An 18307-nucleotide genomic window follows, 5' to 3' on the forward strand; every position below is an offset into this window, starting at 1 on the left:
TTTATTGTATCCTGTGTAAGATACGATCTTTAGGTGCCTCAGTGGCCGTTTGATTTCTTGTTTGATTTAAGTTAAGGACAAATTGCCACAACATGTTGATGAACTACGTGGAAAGAGGATTGAGGAGTATGTTGTTGAAAACACAATGCCTGAACAGTGAAATGTACGTCATTTATTCATAGGAAAGCTAAGTAATTGATGCAACTTAATGCATCAAATTGTGTTTAAATTGAGCTGGACTTCAATAGGAATTTGAGAAAAAAACATATCGCAGCAATCTGGCACATCAAGAGCTAAGAGTGACGTTGCGTCCACGCACTCTGTGAAAAGAGGTTTCAAGTTCACAGAAAAAGGATTGGCATTTTTTGCAAAAACGTGTTAAGAAAAGAGGTCTTTGAAATGCAAGCAGGCTAAGAGGTACATGGAACAAATTCATGCCTTGACGGAGTCCACCAACAATGTGAACTTGGTGCAATCTCAGTTGGGAAAATATATTAAGTGTTATGAGGAAGCTAATGACACGCATGAATCCTTCTTGAATTTGAAAATGCCTGAGAGTGAAGTTCAAAGACAAAATTAGTATTTTCATACAAAAATGACCATGTTCCGTGGTTTCACTGAGGAAGTAGAGAGCTGGTTGTCTAAGGCTACCCATCCATACGAACAATCAGTGGATACTGAGGCCAAACATCCTCATAAACAAAGTGTAACTTCTGATAGGATTAGACCTGAAGATAGTGCATCTAACATCTCATTGGTGAAGGAGAATAATTCCAGATTACACTCTCAAGTATCAAGAGCATCCTCAACTTCATCTGCAAGGATAAAAGCAGAAGTTGATAAAGCAGCTCTTATGTAATGCATGACTGCATTAAAAAGAAAACACTTGTTAGAAGCCAAAGAAGAGGAATCAAGGAAGGAAAAGGATCAGTTTTCTCTGGAAACTGACCTGGCTGCAGCCAATGCTAAACTCTGTGTGGGAAATTAATTCAAAATGTGGCTCAAAAGGATCTGACGGAATGAACTCCTATATTGAAAGGATCAAGCAAAGTAAAGGCTGCCTGAATCCGCACGCTGGACATTTATTTCCAGAACAAATTGACATGAAGAATATTCACAGTGAATTTCAGTCTGAGTCACAGGCTCAGATTGTCAGGCCTAAAAAGGTGGACATTAAACAATCAGACACCAGACTTGTAACAGGTAATATACAAACCCAAAGAACACAAATGGTTCATGATGCTCAACAAATAGGACGTCTGTCCTATCTTAACTCAGCATGCAATGATAACCTTCAGAATGATATTGTGAACATTATGCAACGACAGAACAATAGTACCACACTGTTGGTTCAGCAAAATTTTGCATCTGCTCTGCCAATGAGAAGTATTCCTGTGTTTGATGGTGACCCTCTTCAGTTTCTAACCTTTATTAGAGCTTTTGAAAACTGTAGAAGAAAAGACTGATATTTCAAAGGATTGCTTTAATTTTTTGGAACAGTACACCAGGGGTCAGACAGGAGACCTGATGAAAAGTTGTCAGAACTTGCCTCCTCAGCAGGGATACCAAAGAGCTAAATCCCTTCTTGCAGAACACTTTGGCAATGAGCACAAAGTTGCCTCTGCCTATATGGACAAAATTCTTACATGGCCTCTCATTAAGCCAGAGGATGTGAATGCATTGCAATCATTTTCTCTGTTTCTTAGAGGTTGTTCCACTCTAACAGCAAGTCATGTATATGAAGGAGTTGGACATGCCATCCAACCTCAGAAGCCTAGTAAGGAAATTTCCTTATAAACTAAAAGAAAAATGGCAAAATGTTGCATGTGATTTGCAGGAGTAAAGTGGAACCAGGGCTGTATTTACTGACCTTTGACCTTTGTTGAAAAACAAGTAAGAATTATCTCTGACCCTCTGTTTGGTAATATACAAGATTGTCAACCTACCAGCTATACCAAAGCCTCCAATGCTGGCCATGCAAAGCAAATAAGAACTGGAAGCACTTTTGCAACCAATGTCAGTTCAATAAAGGAAGGAGATAAGGTCTACAGTGATGATAAGATCCTAGTCCTCATTTGCCCAAATTAATCTTAAATGTCTACTTTGCCAAGAGAAACAATCACGTTTTGGATAGATGTTCACGGTAAAGTTAAAGATGCACCGGGACAAGATACATTTCATAAAGGAAAATGGAATTTGTTTTGGTTGATTAAAGATTGGTCACATGAGCAAAGACTGTAGGAGTCGTTTGGATTGTAGTGTGTGTCACCAGAAGCACCCATCAGTCCTTCACATTAAAACAAAGGGTACATCAGTCAAAGAAGCACAGGAATCTGTGAGCCTTCCACTAAAAGTGTATAGGGGCTGGTGAAGAGGATGATGCCGTCTTCTCAATTTATGTAGTTCAGGTTAAAAGCCAGATGAGTAATACAGTTGTGCAGACCTACGCGTTTCTGGATCCTGGGAGTTCAGGTACTTTATGCACTGTTGTTGGCAAGGAGACTAGGTGTAAGAGGAAAGCCAGCAAGCATTTTATTAAGGACAATGGGTCAGAAGAAGATTGTGAGTACTAATGTTTTGACTTGCTTGGAAGTGTCTGGCATGGATACTAATGATTTTATCAAGTTGCATAATGTTTTAACTCAAAAGATTATGCCAGTGTCAAAGTCGAACATTCCACGACAAGAGGATGTGGCTAAATGGTCTTACTTGGGGAACATAAAGCTTCATGATGTGGATTGAAATGTTGATTTGCTCATTGGAACTTATGCAGCAAAAGTGATGGAACCATGGGAGGTGATCAACAGCAAAAGGTGAATGCATAAAGTACCTGAACTACCAGGATCCAGAAACGCGTAGGTCTGCACAACTGTATTACTCATCTGGCTTTTAAGTTCGAACAAAAGTTGGCTGGATAATTAATGGACCACTCTGAGGTGGAAGTGGAAAAGGAGTAAGGACTGGCTGCTCTGTTGTTACAACCAATCGTATTTTGGTTAAATATATGGAGGAAACACTGACCTCTCCAGTGCCAGCTGTTCTGACCGTCCGAATGGATAGAATGCTTTAGAAAGAGTTACAGTTGGTGCTGGAGAGGTCAGTGTTTTGGGCAGTGTGAGGGACCGAACAGTCAAAGAGAGGCAAATCATAAAAAATAGTTTCCAAAAGAATATTTAATCAATCCAAGCTGTTACACAAAGATTCAAAACAAAAGAAACTAAAGTCAAAATAATCAAATCAAATATTTCGGCCTATAAAGGAGGTCAACAGAACAAAACTAAAGTCAAATAACTTAATATGCTTAAAACCAACCTGAACTGACCTACAAAGAGAACATTTGGGCCACATTTATACCAGTGGACTAATCCATATTAAACACACAGGGGGGAGGGGAGACAAACCACAAACTTAAATCTAAATACAATCCAAATTCACAGGCCAGGCCAATAATCAAAATAAACCTAAACTCTTCTTACATCAATATAGAACCAAAGGAAAGAAACAAGACATTAACTTAATAAACCTAATATCAAACATCCCATTCCCCCCCACAGTCTATCTGTTGATTGGTAGTGGCAAGCGGAACCAAAACGGCAGACGAAGCAGCAGGCCTTTGCCTGCACGGACAGCGTACCGGAAGTCCCTGCTCACCACCAGCAGCGCCGACTCACCGCAGCTCAATGGTAACTTAAACTAAAAAAAATCAATATTAATGCGTGTACAACCCCCAAATGATGTACTACAACCACAAATAAATATCTAACTGAAACATTAAGTGTCAGTGTTTTATTATCGAGCTGAAAATTATAAATACTGAATCATTAAGTGAAAGAACAGAAATACTACCCTATAAACTAACTAAGCAGTGCAAGTGTGAGGGTGAGTGCGACACATTACCGCTCATTGATGTGTGGCTGCATCGTGGGCCATCACAGGCAGATAGCACAACTGTATTAACTGTATAACTGTATATGCTCAAGTATATCGCCGATTAAACTAGATGTTTCAATACCTTTGTTGCAAACAGGGTTGCGGTTATTAGAGAAATCACAGAAGTTGACCAGTGAAAATATGTGGGCTCTGGTTTCTCCAGCTTAAAAGAGTTCTTTTGCTCCTGAGCCAAAGAGTTCAAATCTACTGTAAGTGACAGAGACACAGGAGTCAAAGGGATTGTTGAACATAAACTTCAGAGCTTTAAAGTGTCATGAAACCCTAAACCATTTTTTTTTTTTAGATTTTAACAGAAGTATGTGTGTTGAACATCATGGAAGACAATGTTCTCATCTGTTAGTTTTGAATGTGGGAGACAACTAGTTCATTTTAAGCCTTTTTGCTCTATTTTCAACTTTCCTGGTTTAAAGTCATCTTTATGTCAACATCATAGGCTGTGATGTTTTCTTGTACTACAGTACGGCAATCGCTGTCTCATAATTATTCATGAGACTGCGTGTCTTTATCCTATAAGAAGGCGCGTTGCTTAATTTATGACAGCACGTGTTTAACAGGCATTTTCCTCTGACTGATGCAGCGGCGCTTCTAACAGTGAGATCGCATACTGTAAGATGCATTGATGGATCAAAAACGAGTGTTTTTTCTACTTTGTATGAGTATCTGCGTTGCCTGCGTTCTCTTCAATAGATCCTGAGTCTTCACACAAACGCGATTTGTCCGTGCTGTGAGTCTAACCACTCTTTACAACTATTTAACCAACCAAACGGCACATATAACTCCACAAAATAAAACTCCACAAGATAATCAGAAGTTGTCAAAGTTATACAACAGCGTGTTTACATATGTTTTCAAACCAGAGAACAAATTGCGAATGGCTGTGCATTAAATTGTGCATTGAATTATAGTTGTCACAGGATATATACTTGTGTAATGGTGAGCTTACAATTCCTTGTGTTGCATGTACCTTAATGGTCATTTGCAGCATGCATTCGTGGGAAGCTTTGATGCTTTTAATGAGAGCGAAATAAAACAGTTTGAATCAGAAAAGGCCATTGCTGTGCTGTCACCTGTCAGTCTCCCCTCACCCCCCTCCACCCCGCTATTAAACCACGCCCACTTTTATAGCATTTTTTAAAACTGTGGTGAGAACTGACTGCTGCTGAAACAGGGGGGTTCATGACCCTTTAAAGTCACTCTTGGAAGGACATCTTTAACTCCAGAAAGTTATGATTAAGCAGAAAAGGCAATACTTTGCTCAAAATCTTAAGTTTAAGAGTGAATTTCCATCCTGAAAAAAGGTTTGATTAATGTCCCTAAGGACAGTTCATTTTAAAGTTGGATCCTATATTGGAAGGCGACATTCTCAGAGTCGGGGGTCGCTTACACAAGTCTGCACTACCATCAGAGATTAAACATCCTGTTATCCTTTCCAAAGATTTGCATGTTTTCCAACTGATTTTGCATCACCTCCATCAACAGCTAGGACATGCAGGTAGAAACCACATGTTGAATAAGCTCTGACAGAAATATTAGATAATTAATGGCAACTCTGCTGCAAGAAGAATAATTGCAAAATGTACAACATGTAGACGTTACAGAGAAAAGCTTGGAAAGCAGAAGATGGCAGACTTACCTGAAGAGAGCGTTATGCCAGATAAGGCTCCCTTTACAGATGTGGGAGTTGTTATATTATTTTGGCCCCATAGAAGTTAAAAGAGGAAGAAGCACTCTAAAAAGGTATGGAGTGCTTTTCACTTGTTTGACCAGTCGGGCAATACACCTGGAAGTGGCATACTCTTTGGATACGGATTCCTGTATGAATGCTTTGCGGAGATTAATTTGTAGAAGAGGTACGGTGTTCAGCCTAAGGTCAGACAATGGCACGAATTTCATTGGAGCATAAAAAGAGATAAATCAAAGTCTTGCTGCTTTGAATAATGCAAAGATCCAAGGTGCTTTGATTCAAGATGGGATTAAGTGGAGCTTTAATACACCTACAGCTTCACATTAAGAAGCATACTCACCTCGTTTCTTGGGCAGCAGGTTTTGGGTGATAAAGGCCTGCAGACCTGTTTTGTGAGGTAGAGGCAACAATACTAAACAACAGACCCATTACTAAGGTCTCTAATGACCCTAATAACCTTGAGGCCCTCACACCAAATCATATTCTTTCTGCTAAAAGGAAAGCCCATCGTTCCACCAGGACTCTTTGCACCGAGTGACATGTATATCAGGAGAAGATGGAAACAAGTACATTGCCAAACTTTTCTGGAAAAGATGGAAGTTTGAATACTTACTTCTAATACAGGAAAGACAAAAATGGGCTGTACCAAGAAGTTTCTCTCCTGGGGATAACGTCATCATTGCTGTAGCCACTAGTGATGTCCGGTTCGCGAACAAATCATTCTTTTTAACCGGATCTTTTTAGTGAACCGGTCGAACCAGTTCACCATATCGGACTGAATCGTTCTAAACGGTTCGCGTCTCAAATCAGCGCTGATCCCACAAGTTACTATAGTTACTAACTTTCTGACATGAGTGACAGTCCCTCCGACTAGAAATAAACTAATATCTTGAATAGGGATGCACCGAATCCAGATTTTTGAGGTTCGGCCGAATACCGAATCCACTGGTTAAGATTCTGCCGAATCCGAAACCGAAAACCGAATCCAACTCCCATCCTCAGTCCATTATCACAGTAAACACATTAATGACATAAACAACGTCCACAGCAGTGTATTTTTAATTTAATTTTAATTTTAAAAAAAGGCACCACTGTAATACGGTTCGTAGATGGGAAGGAAAGAGGCGGGAACCGGCGAACGTTCAAACACTTTTTAATTCAAAATAAATAAACAAAACGAAAGTAAAACCGCGGGCAGCCCCTCACGGACGACTGCCCGCAAACACACAAAATAAATCGTGGGCAGCCCCTCACGGACGACTGCCCACAAACTCATAATAACACGTAAAACAAAACTCAACATAAACTCCAGGCCTGGTCCTCTCTCATCTTCCGCAACCCTTGCTCCTCCTTTTATGCTCCCGTCACATGGCCGCGAGACGAGACCGGTGTGCCATGCAGCTGGCACTCGTCAACACTAATCACCGGCCCGCTCTCGCGGTCCCTCGCCCCGCTGCCTGTCACACCACAACCATTATGCCAGGATGACTGTGCCGTATTGCTGTCTGTAGATTCCTTCATGCACAAAAAAACGGATCACCGCTTCTTTTACGTCCTTACGTAATGACGTCATTTCTATCATACCGGTGGATGAAAATACATTCAAACACATTCATATAAAGTATTTGTAATCAAAACTTAGTATAGTAATAATTATTATTGTAATCATCATCGTCTTGGATATGTTTTTTAATTAATGTTTTGCAAAAGCACTCAATACAGCCACTGTCGTGCAAACACTGATGTTATTAAATAAACTTACATTGACATAACATAAACTTACACAAATCCTTGGTTCACCTGTGCTCATATATTATCAGCATCCGTTTTCCAAGAGAAACAGCAGCCGTCCCACTCCAAGAGAAACAGTTCTGTTCAAGACGACGCTATCACGCATGCAGTATCTCAGCTCACCGGTTCTCACAGCAAAACGTCTCAGTTCAGTGAACTGTTGGAGTTATACCATATACTCCAAGATATTGGTTTATTGCTAGTCTGAGGGACTGTCACTCATGGCAGAAAGTGAGTAACTAACTTTATAGTAACTTGTAAGATCAGCGCTGATTTGAACCGCGAACCGTTTAGAACGATTCAGTCTGATTTGGAGAAGGGGTTCAGCGAAAAATCGGCAGCTGGCAGCAGGAAGTTGCTGCCAATGGCAGCTGACAGTACCTGCCACTAAAACCGGACGTCGGCTGCCGTTTACTACCAGAAGTAGGCGGTACCTGTCGCTTTTAGCCACCGGAAGCAAGGCAAATATAGAACGAGTGATTTAATGAATAACAGCCTTATCATAATTGTGATATTAAATGATTAAATCTTACTAAAGTAGATAGGCTAGCTGACTTTTTATAAACAAAATATATGTATATCATATATGTATATATGTTGAATTTGGTAGGTTGTTAGAAAAAAAACAAAGTGTGATGAGTTTCAAACACATCCCACAAATTGATTCATGATGTAATTCAGAAACACTGAGCTGGTCACAAAATGTTAACTATGTTTTATTGAGAGTGAATTTAAGAGTGGAACTATAAAGACAGAATAAATAAAGAATCACTTCTCCAGCAACTGGCACACGTCACTTCAGAAACCTGGTTGTGAGTGTTTTTCAGATCTAATCACTTTTATTGTCACATTAGCAACAGCACATGCACTGTGGTAAGCGAAAGTCTGAGAGCAGTGCAGAATACAATTGGACATACTTAACAGGTAACAATACACATTATACACAATAAATAATGTACATATTATACACACAATGCATAATAAGATGAATGAATGAATGAATGAGGCACATAGTGGTTTCATATGAACTGATGTACACCCAAAGTGCTTTACAACCATGTCAGGGGTCTCTCCTCAACCACCACTAGTGTTCAGCATCCAATTATACACATTATACAGTTACAGAGGTACAGCATAGCATAGAGTGGGGTTGTAAGGCACATCAGTTTGGGTTGTTTAGCAGCCTGATAGCCTAAAAGAAACCATTCCTCAGTCAGCTTGTGTGGGACTGGTGCTGCAGAGAGAGCAGTCCGTGGCTCGGGTGGCAGGAGTCACTGATGATCCTCTGGGCTTTATACACCGTCTGGACGGAGGGAAGCTCAACTCCTACAATGTGGTTTGAAGGTCACCTGCAGTGCAGTTTATCTACCAAGTGTTCTTGATGCGCTCCACAGTGCAGATGCAGAATGGTCTAAGGATGCTGGGGTTCATTCCAAACTTCCTCAGGCACCTGAGGTATAAGAGAGGTGCTGATGTGCTTATGTGTGCGGCTGTGCGCAAACCATGTGAGATCTTTAGTTATGTGAACTTAAAGCTGTTGACCTGCTCCCTACAGGCGTAAAAGGTGACGGGGTGTGTTCTCTGTCCTTTCCCTTGAAATCCACCACCAGCTGATTATGTTGTTGATGTTGAGTTAGAGATGGTTCTCCTGGCACCAGTGTGTTTCTTGAAGCATCTCTCTCCATTTTCCTCTTCCAGTGTAGCCTAGAGGATTCATAAGAAAACTGTGTCACGAGATTCATATGACCTTATTAACAGTAGTATACATACATGCACATCCATGTGAATACTATTCTTATTGCATTTTGCAATCAAATACCTATTAAACCGTTATCGCCAGATAAGCCGTGTTTAAAGGCTGCATCCTCCGGCGGTCGCATCTGAAGCCTGCATACGTCATAAGGCCGTCTCATTTAAAATAAAAGTGAGTAGGACACTCCAAATGCGACCTTCGAACGAGTCCTTCTTTCACAGGAATTTGGAGTGTGCATGAGCTCTATCCTTCACAGCTGGAATAACCCACAATTCTTTGCGTCGCCGTTAACAACCGTCATTTTTTTTTTTTTTTATGAAAAGACGGCACCTCGCCAGATATACATGCAAGTGTTGATGTGGTGTTTAAATGCAATTAGTTCAAGCTTGTTTTTGTTTTTTAAGCTCGATTACCTCAAACAGATAGTTGTGGTAAACAGGATTACAACTGTTTAGTGCTTGTTTAAACGTTTAGAACAGTACATTGCTGACAAGATAGGAAACATTTCATAGTCATTTCAAGTTATAAATAATTTTTCATTCATATAACTGGCGTGAGAGCGCAAAGAGGCTGAACGTGTTGACATAGCAGCGTGATACTTCCTGCCTGTGTGTCCTACGAAGGACATCTCAATTCTGATTGAGGACACTCCGTATACTGCATCCTACACAGGACGGAGCCTTCGAAATTAAACGAAATGAGACACAGCTACTGTCTACAGGTCTCTGATTCTTTTTGGTCGACAAATGTAGCCTCGGAAATGAGACAGCTCCTGATAAAAACTCACCTGCCTGTACTTGCTATCCCTGAAGACGCTGGTTCAGGTGTAGTTGATCAGGGTTGGAGCTGAACTCTGCAGGACTGTGACCGAAACTGCACATCTCTGCTCCAAGGCCTGAAATGGAGAGGTCATATAAGGGAGTGTTACGTCCCTCAGCTCTGGTGTTTGTTGCTACACGTGTTTGAGTGAGTTCATGCAGTGTGTGTCTCTTGATTGCAGATGAGCCACACCTGAGCGGAGCCTGTAGTGGCGCTATAAAAGATTTCCTGGAGCATTTCAGGGGGCGCACACAGATCCTTGAGAGTCTCTACAACCGTGCTCACCTGCTGGCTTTGGTTGCCGTTCAGCCGTCCACCCAGCATAAAACGTTCCGTACTGATTGTTGTTTTTCTTTGTTTGTTTTTTTGTTAAACTACCTTTAAGGACCATTTTGTTAAATAAAATACCCCTACATTATTTTTGACACGAGCTGGTTTGTGTGCGTCTCTCCTTCATGTTAAGGGTGGTGTCCGACCGCCCGTAACATATTGGAGGCTCGTCCGGGATATAGTTGATATAATCGGACTTTAGTGTTAAATTGCGGAACTTCTGAAAGCTGCAACATTTTGGGTGAGTATTCTGGTGGGCAATTATGTTTGTCTGTTCATTTGTTTAGTCGAGGTTTATTTTATTTTTGGTGGATATCTCAGGAGGGGGCACTCGGATGTCTCGAGCTGAGTAAGCCACTGAAGATACGAAGGTATTTAGGATTTTTTTTTGGTTTTGTGTGTAGGTAGTAAGAGTAGTGGGACAACATTTTGCCTATCAGAATACCTTTTGTTTAGTTGTATAGCCTGTGATATACTGTGGCATATTGCCTAATTTAGTGAGCGCCCGTCTTCGGATTATACGACGGTATTGAATACAATTTGTGGGTGGACATTAAAGTTTGTGGTCGTTTGTAGCCTATATTGTGCTTTTTGTTTGACCACTTTAGATATTCGCTACCTTGTACTGTAGCTTTGTAGCAGTTAAACTGCTTTGGTAAGTGTTCTCTTATTTTATATATATATATCTATATATAATTTTTTTTTCTCCTTGACTTTGGGGCGCTCTTAAGCGTCCTTTTGCGGTTTAATTTGGTACTTTAATTCGGTATGCGTTTTAACCATCGTTTCGTGTTAAAATGGCAACAGAGGAAGCTTTTATTAAAGAACCCTCTAATGAGTTACTTTTTAAATTGTCGAAAGAGCAGTTGCTGAATTTGGCAGTAACTTATAAAGTTGAGCTCACTTCTGCTGAAAAGCGCACCAAAGACTCAATTAAAGCCGTCTTACAAGCTGCTTTGGTTAGTCAGGGCATTTTGCCTATTGAGAAACAATCTCCCGTGTCTACAGAGGCATTAGAGCTGCAGATTCGATTGAGAGAGTTAAATATCAAAGAGAAGCAAATTGAGTTAGAGCGGGAGCGTATGCAAGCACATGCCCGTGAGACTGAACTTGAAAACCGACTGGCTTTAAGGAAGTTAGAAATCGAGGCCCAGAGGGAAGGCGTTGTTCCTTCTGACCCTAATTCCTTTGACGTCACTCGCCACATTCGACTTGTGCCACCTTTTGTGGAAAGAGAGGTGGAAAAATATTTTCCACACTTTGAGCGTGTCGCAACCAATTTAAATTGGCCAAAAACTGCATGGGCATTCCTCCTGCAATGCGTTTTAGTGGGAAGAGCGCAGGAGGTTTACTCGTCGCTAACAGTAGAGCAGAGCGGTGACTACGATGTGGTGAAAGCGTCAGTTCTGAGATGCTATCAGCTGATCCCTGAAGCATATCGACAGAAGTTTAGGAACTTAAAGAAAACTGAGCGGCAAACTTTTGTTGAATTCGGTCGAGATAAAGCTGCTCTATTTGATCGCTGGTGTTCATCACAGCAGGTTGATAGTCAGGAGAAATTGCGTGAGCTAATTCTCTTAGAGGAATTTAAGAACTGTCTTCCGACCGCTGTGGCAACCTATTTAGCTGAGCAGAGGGCCGAATCTATTTCTGAAGCTGCTATACTTGCGGACGAATATGTTTTAACGCATAACATTGCCAAAGAACGTTTTCGCTTAAGAGTTAATCCCTCCACGACCTCTGATGTAGACGTGAAAAAGAATGCAGTAAAACAAGAAGACAGACACTGTTTTTATTGTAAAAAACCTGGGCATGTTGTGGCAGACTGCTTAATATTGAAGAAAAAACAGTCCTCGAAACCAATGGGTCTTGTTAGTTCTTCGACGAAAATGTCGCCTGTCCTTCATGCAGAGATAAAGTCAGAGAAAACCGAGTCCATGTACGAGCCCTTTCTGACGAATGGGACCGTATCTGTGCTTGGTGAAGATGCCGTGGCTGTGCGCATCTTGCGCGATACGGGCGCTGCACAGTCTTTCCTCCTCCGTGGCTTGTTTCCCTTGTCTGAAAAGACTGCAACCGGTAGCAGTGTCCTTGTTCGAGGAATCGAGATGGGTTTTCTCAATGTTCCCTTACATAAGGTACATCTTGAGTCAGACTTAGTGTCTGGTAATGTAGTTGTTGGCGTTCAAGACTCTTTACCAATCCCTGGTGTGACGTTTCTCCTTGGTAATGACCTAGCCGGTGGAAATGTGTGGAGCCGTGGCGACGTTCCACCTGAGGTTGTTTCTGTGCCGCTCACCCAAGAGTGCCCTGATGAGTGCGCACAAAAATTCCCTGAGGTATTTCCTACTAGTGTTGTCACTAGGTCGCAGACTCAGAGGTTGAGGGATGCAGTACCTCCCAATAACGTGGACCTGAGCGACAGTTTCATTGCTCATCCTACAGAATGTGAGAGGCTCTTTGAACCTCCTTTCACTCAATGCCACAGTAGTCCTAGGCCTGTAGTGAATGAGGAAAAAGAAAAACACTTAGATCTCTCATTGTCATTAGAGAAACTTATTGCTGCTCAACAAAAAGACCCCACTCTTGTTTCATGTTTTAATGCTGTTCAATCTGTTTCAGACCGTGCAAGCGAGAGTCCGACCTACTTCATCAGAGATGGCCTACTTATGCGAAGGTGGAGACCTCAGAGAAGTAATGAGTGGAATGACATTGACCAAATTGTTTTGCCATCTGAAAGCAGACGAGTCATTTTGAGTGTTGCACATGATGGCGTTTCTGGTCATTTAGGTGTGACTAAAACATTCAACCGTATTCTCCGTCACTTTTTCTGGCCTGGGCTGAAGCGTGATGTGCGCTGGTTTTGTAAAACGTGCCATGTCTGCCAGGTTAGTGGGAAACCAAACCAGACAATTCCATCTGCACCTTTGTACCCCATACCTGCCATGGGTGAGCCTTTTGAAAAGGTAATCATTGACTGCGTTGGTCCTCTTCCACGGTCCAAAAGTGGCTATCAGTATCTGTTAACCATTATGTGTACTGCTACTCGCTTCCCAGAGGCGGTGCCTCTGAGGAAGATCACTGCTAAAATTGTGTGCAGGGCTTTGTTAAAGTTCTTTTCTTTTGTTGGGTTACCAAGAATTGTTCAAAGTGACCAAGGAACAAACTTTACGTCGCGGGTCTTTTCTCAAGTCCTTAAGTCGCTACAAGTTAAGCACCGCATTTCAAGTGCATTTCATCCGGAAAGTCAAGGCGCTCTTGAACGTTACCATCAGACGCTAAAATCTATGCTGCGTGCATATTGTTTGGAGGTGGGTGCAGACTGGGAAGATGCGATTCCTTGGATGCTTATGGCCTCTAGAGAAGTCGTGCAAGAGTCAATCGGTTTCAGCCCTGCAGAGCTAGTGTTTGCCCACAACGTTCGTACGCCATTGAGCGTTATTAAAGATCAGTGGCTGAGCAAACCTACTTCTCGTAGCGCATTACAGTTTATATGTCACGTTCGTAGCAGACTTCACAGAGCGCGTGAACTTGCGAGAGCGAACTTGGAAAAGACCCAGTTTAACATGAAAACGTGGTATGATCGTAAAGCTAAAGCCCGTTCGTTTAAACCAGGAGACCAAGTATTGGTTCTCTTTCCTGTGCCCGGCTCGGTATTCCAGGCACGATTCAGAGGGCCATATACTGTGGAAAAGAAAATATCTGATCTGGATTATGTAATTTTAACCCCAGATAAGCGTCGGCATTCTCGTGTCTGTCATGTAAACATGCTCAAGCCATATCATAAGCGTGAATGTGTTCAAAATGACTTGAGTAATCTTAACTTACCCAGTCCTGTTGAGTCGCCCGTGTTGCTCTCTTCACTGGTAGAGGATGATGACGCTGTGACTCCTCCGTCGCGGTGCGTGATTGAAGGTCGACTCAATAACTCTGCTATGCTATCGGTCATTGCAAAACATTTGCCTCATTTAACTTCCGCTCAAACAGCTGACATATTGTCTGTGATAGATGACTTCCCTGAGTTATTCGGCGACGTTCCAACCGTAACTACAGTCCTGGAACATGATATAGATGTGGGTGATAAGGGACCGATTAAACAGCACCCATATAGGGTAAATCCAGAGAAACGCGCTATCCTGCAACGGGAGGTTGAGTACATGTTAGAGAATAATATTGCTGAGCCTAGCTTTAGCCCTTGGAGCTCCCCGTGCCTGTTAGTTGGCAAACCTGATGGCACTCACAGGTTTTGTACGGACTACAGGCGTGTTAATGCCATCACTCTGCCAGACTGTTATCCGTTACCGCGGATGGATGACTGTGTGGACCGTGTTGGCTCTGCCACATTTGTAACTAAGGTCGACCTCCTAAAGGGTTACTGGCAAGTGCCCCTTACACCTAGGGCTAAACAGATATCAGCTTTTGTGACCCCAGATGCATTTATGAATTATAAAGTTCTGGCTTTCGGAATGCGAAACGCTCCAGCCTCGTTCCAGCGTTTAGTGAACATTGTTTTAACTGGAATGTCAAACTGCGAGGCGTATTTGGATGACATAGTCCTATATAGTACACACTGGTCCGAACACATCACACAACTTCGAGAGCTTTTTCGTAGGCTGTCTAATGCCAATCTCACAATTAACCTTGCAAAATGTGAGTTTGGAAAAGCCACTGTCACTTACTTGGGGCGAATAGTTGGCAGAGGACATGTTTTGCCAGTAATGGCTAAAGTAGCCGCTATTCAAGAGTTTCCAGTGCCTTGTGATCGCCGTGCGTTACGCCGATTCTTAGGAATGGTAGGCTACTATCGGAGTTTTTGTAAGAACTTTTCGACTGTGGTTTGTCCCCTCACTAATCTTCTGAGCCCCAAAACTAAATTTGACTGGACTGAGTCCTGTAGTAGAGCGTTTGAAAATGTCAAAGCACTCTTGTTGACTGCTCCCGTGCTCGCTGCGCCGGACTTCAACAAACCGTTTCAGCTTGCTGTAGACGCCAGCAATGTAGGGGCCGGTGCTGTACTTTTACAATCGGGTGCAGACAACATAAACCATCCAGTGAGTTTCTTCTCCAGGAAGTTTAATTCTGCCCAGAGAAATTACTCCACTATTGAACAAGAGACTTTGGCCTTAGTCCTAGCCATTCAGCACTTTGAAGTGTATTTAGGCTCTACAGTACATCCAGTTAAGGTCTATACTGATCATGACCCACTCAAATTCCTCAGTCGCATGTACAATTCAAATCGTAGGTTAATGCGTTGGAGTCTATTGCTTCAACCGTTTAACCTCCAGATTGTGCATGTCCGGGGGATAGACAATGTTATTGCCGACGCGTTGTCTAGGGTGGATGCTTAATGTTAAGATGTAGATAGAGTTTTGCTGTTTGTAAAAATAAAAATTAAAAAGTTTTGTAAAGCTTTGCATTTGCCCTTTGTAATTGGAAAGTCCTAAAATGTTCTGGCCTGTGTGGCCTAAAACTAGCTTGTAATTAATTTAAAAAAAATAAATAGATAGTTTGGCGTAATTAGTTATCTTCATAAGCAGGTACTTCTACCATCGGTGGTAATGTTTTTTTTGTATTTGGAACTCTATTGTCTGGGTTGGTTCAAACAGTGAGCTGAACACAGAAAAAAAGAGTTTACAGTGTATGGCGACAGGTCACCATTTTGGGGTGAGGGTGTTACGTCCCTCAGCTCTGGTGTTTGTTGCTACACGTGTTTGAGTGAGTTCATGCAGTGTGTGTCTCTTGATTGCAGATGAGCCACACCTGAGCGGAGCCTGTAGTGGCGCTATAAAAGATTTCCTGGAGCATTTCAGGGGGCGCACACAGATCCTTGAGAGTCTCTACAACCGTGCTCACCTGCTGGCTTTGGTTGCCGTTCAGCCGTCCACCCAGCATAAAACGTTCCGTACTGATTGTTGTTTTTCTTTGTTTGTTTTTTTGTTAAACTACCTTTAAGGACCATTTTGTTAAATAAAATACCCCTACATTATTTTTGACACGAGCTGGTTTGTGTGCGTCTCTCCTTCATGTTAAGGGTGGTGTCCGACCGCCCGTAACAGGGAGACATTCAAAATGTTTACCTGTTGGTTTGCCTCCAGGAACAGAGTTGGGAAACACTGGTCTAACCAGCAAATGTGTGCTTTCACAAGAATGAGTTCCCACCAGATTTTGTAATGCAAACATACAAGACCCAAGTTTACAAAAGCAGGATCACAGCACCTCAATGAGCACATCAAGTAGCATTTCTCTGGCAACAATGAGGCATACAAAACTAACAAAAATGAATGACATTGTCATTAAACACTATTATTTTCTAAACATCACTACTTACAGTTACTTTCCTTAATACAGAATGCACATCCTATGGGTGCAGTTAGTACTTAAGAAAAACATTTATTCTGTATTTTATTCAGAAAGATACTGTATACGGGGGAAACACTTGAAATTAGCCCGTCACACTGAATGTGCTGTTACCTTGTCTGTTGTTTCATCTGCATCAAATATGCCCTGTGTCTTCCTAGAAAATATTATTTGGTTATTACTAATATTCCAAAATTGAAGTCAAAAATATCTTGAACTCACATAATCTATTCCTTTACTTCTTTATTACAGACACCAGCAGATTCACTGGTAGGAGTCATGCTGAAGCACAGTAGATACATTCAAAATGACATTTAAAACGTCCCAAAATACTTTTGATAAATAATTACAAAATGTATTATGCTTAGTAAAGTCAAACCCCCAGTCCAGCGCAATATTCAGTGTAGTAGTGTTTTTTCCCCCACATTCTTATAACAATTATGAATATAAATCAAACTAAAGATTTGAAAACACCTAAATAAGGAATATCCCATTGTTTTACAAATGATTAAACATGTCCATCATTAATGTTGTGTTAGAAAAGCCTGCTCTTTTACTTACATTTCTTACCATAAACATACATATTCCACAGTCTCCAGTGTTGACTCTTCTGTTTTGACAAGTTAATGTTTGAAAGACAATACTGCGGCCGGTGATGCTAATTAAATGTAAAATACAAGACGCAGCTCTTTAAACAATTAACTCAGGTATGTCGTTCTCTGATTTTAAAGTTAACTAACCTAACGATTTTTCGCGAATGCCAGGTGTTATTTATTTATGATGCCTATCAATTTACTCATTCGAGCTCTGCCGACATCATCGCTGTTTACATTACACGCTGCAGTCACCGGTCATCATCTGATTGGTTGTTGTCACTCTATGGGGGCTAGTGATTGGAGATCGAGAAGTGGCAGGTGCCGCCTACTTTGGCAGGTTGCCTGGCTGCCAACGACTGTCTTCCGGCTGCCATCGGCAGGTACTTCCTGCTGCCAGCTGTCGATTTTTTTTCTGAACCCCTGCTGCTGATTTGGTGAACTGGTTCGACCGGATGACTAAAAAGATCCGGTTAAAAAGAACGATTCGTTCGTGAACCGGACATCCAGCGGCTATTGTTTAGGGTTCTTGCCACCACGAGACAAATCGGCATTGCAAATTGAACATGTAGCTCGACTTGAATTGCCTTCTTGTGACTGAAAGTACTGCCAAATAACACATTTTCTGTTCACAAGTTCCATTTTCACTCTCTCACAGCCTACTGCATTCGAACGGTCCACCTAGTAAACACGTTGCCATAATCAACCGCGGCATCATGTTCGACCAGTATTGCGTAGTGCAAGCGGGTTCGGTTTGGTGAAAAAAAATTCTAAGGTTCGGCAGAAACCGAACCCAGTCAAAAAGCCCAATATTCGGCCGAATCCGAACCCGAATCCTTAATTCGGTGCATCCCTAATCTTGAATTATATGGTGTAACTTCTACAGTTCACTCAACTGAGACACGTTTTGTTGAGAACTGATGAGAGCTGATACTGAGCATGCGCGTGTAACCGAACGTGCTGCAGCTCTCGGATCCTCGGATCAGCAGTACAGAATCAAAAACCGTTTCTTTCGGACATGTTCGATAC

At 41.8% G+C, this 18307-nt stretch overlaps 1 long non-coding RNA gene across 2 annotated transcripts; it reads right to left on the minus strand.

The window, feature by feature from the left end:
- Positions 1-8566: 8566 nt before the first annotated feature.
- On the minus strand, positions 8567-17614 carry LOC137055785 (uncharacterized). 2 transcript variants are annotated; one of them, XR_010900070.1, is made up of 4 exons: positions 17247-17614; positions 16800-16842; positions 9967-10074; positions 8567-9130 (listed from the first exon to the last, which is right to left on the minus strand). It is a non-coding gene; the product is annotated as an uncharacterized lncRNA (long non-coding RNA). The 2 variants fall into 2 exon arrangements; XR_010900071.1 differs by lacking the exon at positions 16800-16842 and having other exon boundaries at positions 17247-17612.
- Between the last annotated feature and the right edge of the window lie 693 nt (positions 17615-18307).

Source organism: Pseudorasbora parva, chromosome 21 (genome assembly GCF_024679245.1).
Source record: "Pseudorasbora parva isolate DD20220531a chromosome 21, ASM2467924v1, whole genome shotgun sequence".
In the NCBI taxonomy this organism is placed as follows: domain Eukaryota; kingdom Metazoa; phylum Chordata; class Actinopteri; order Cypriniformes; family Gobionidae; genus Pseudorasbora; species Pseudorasbora parva.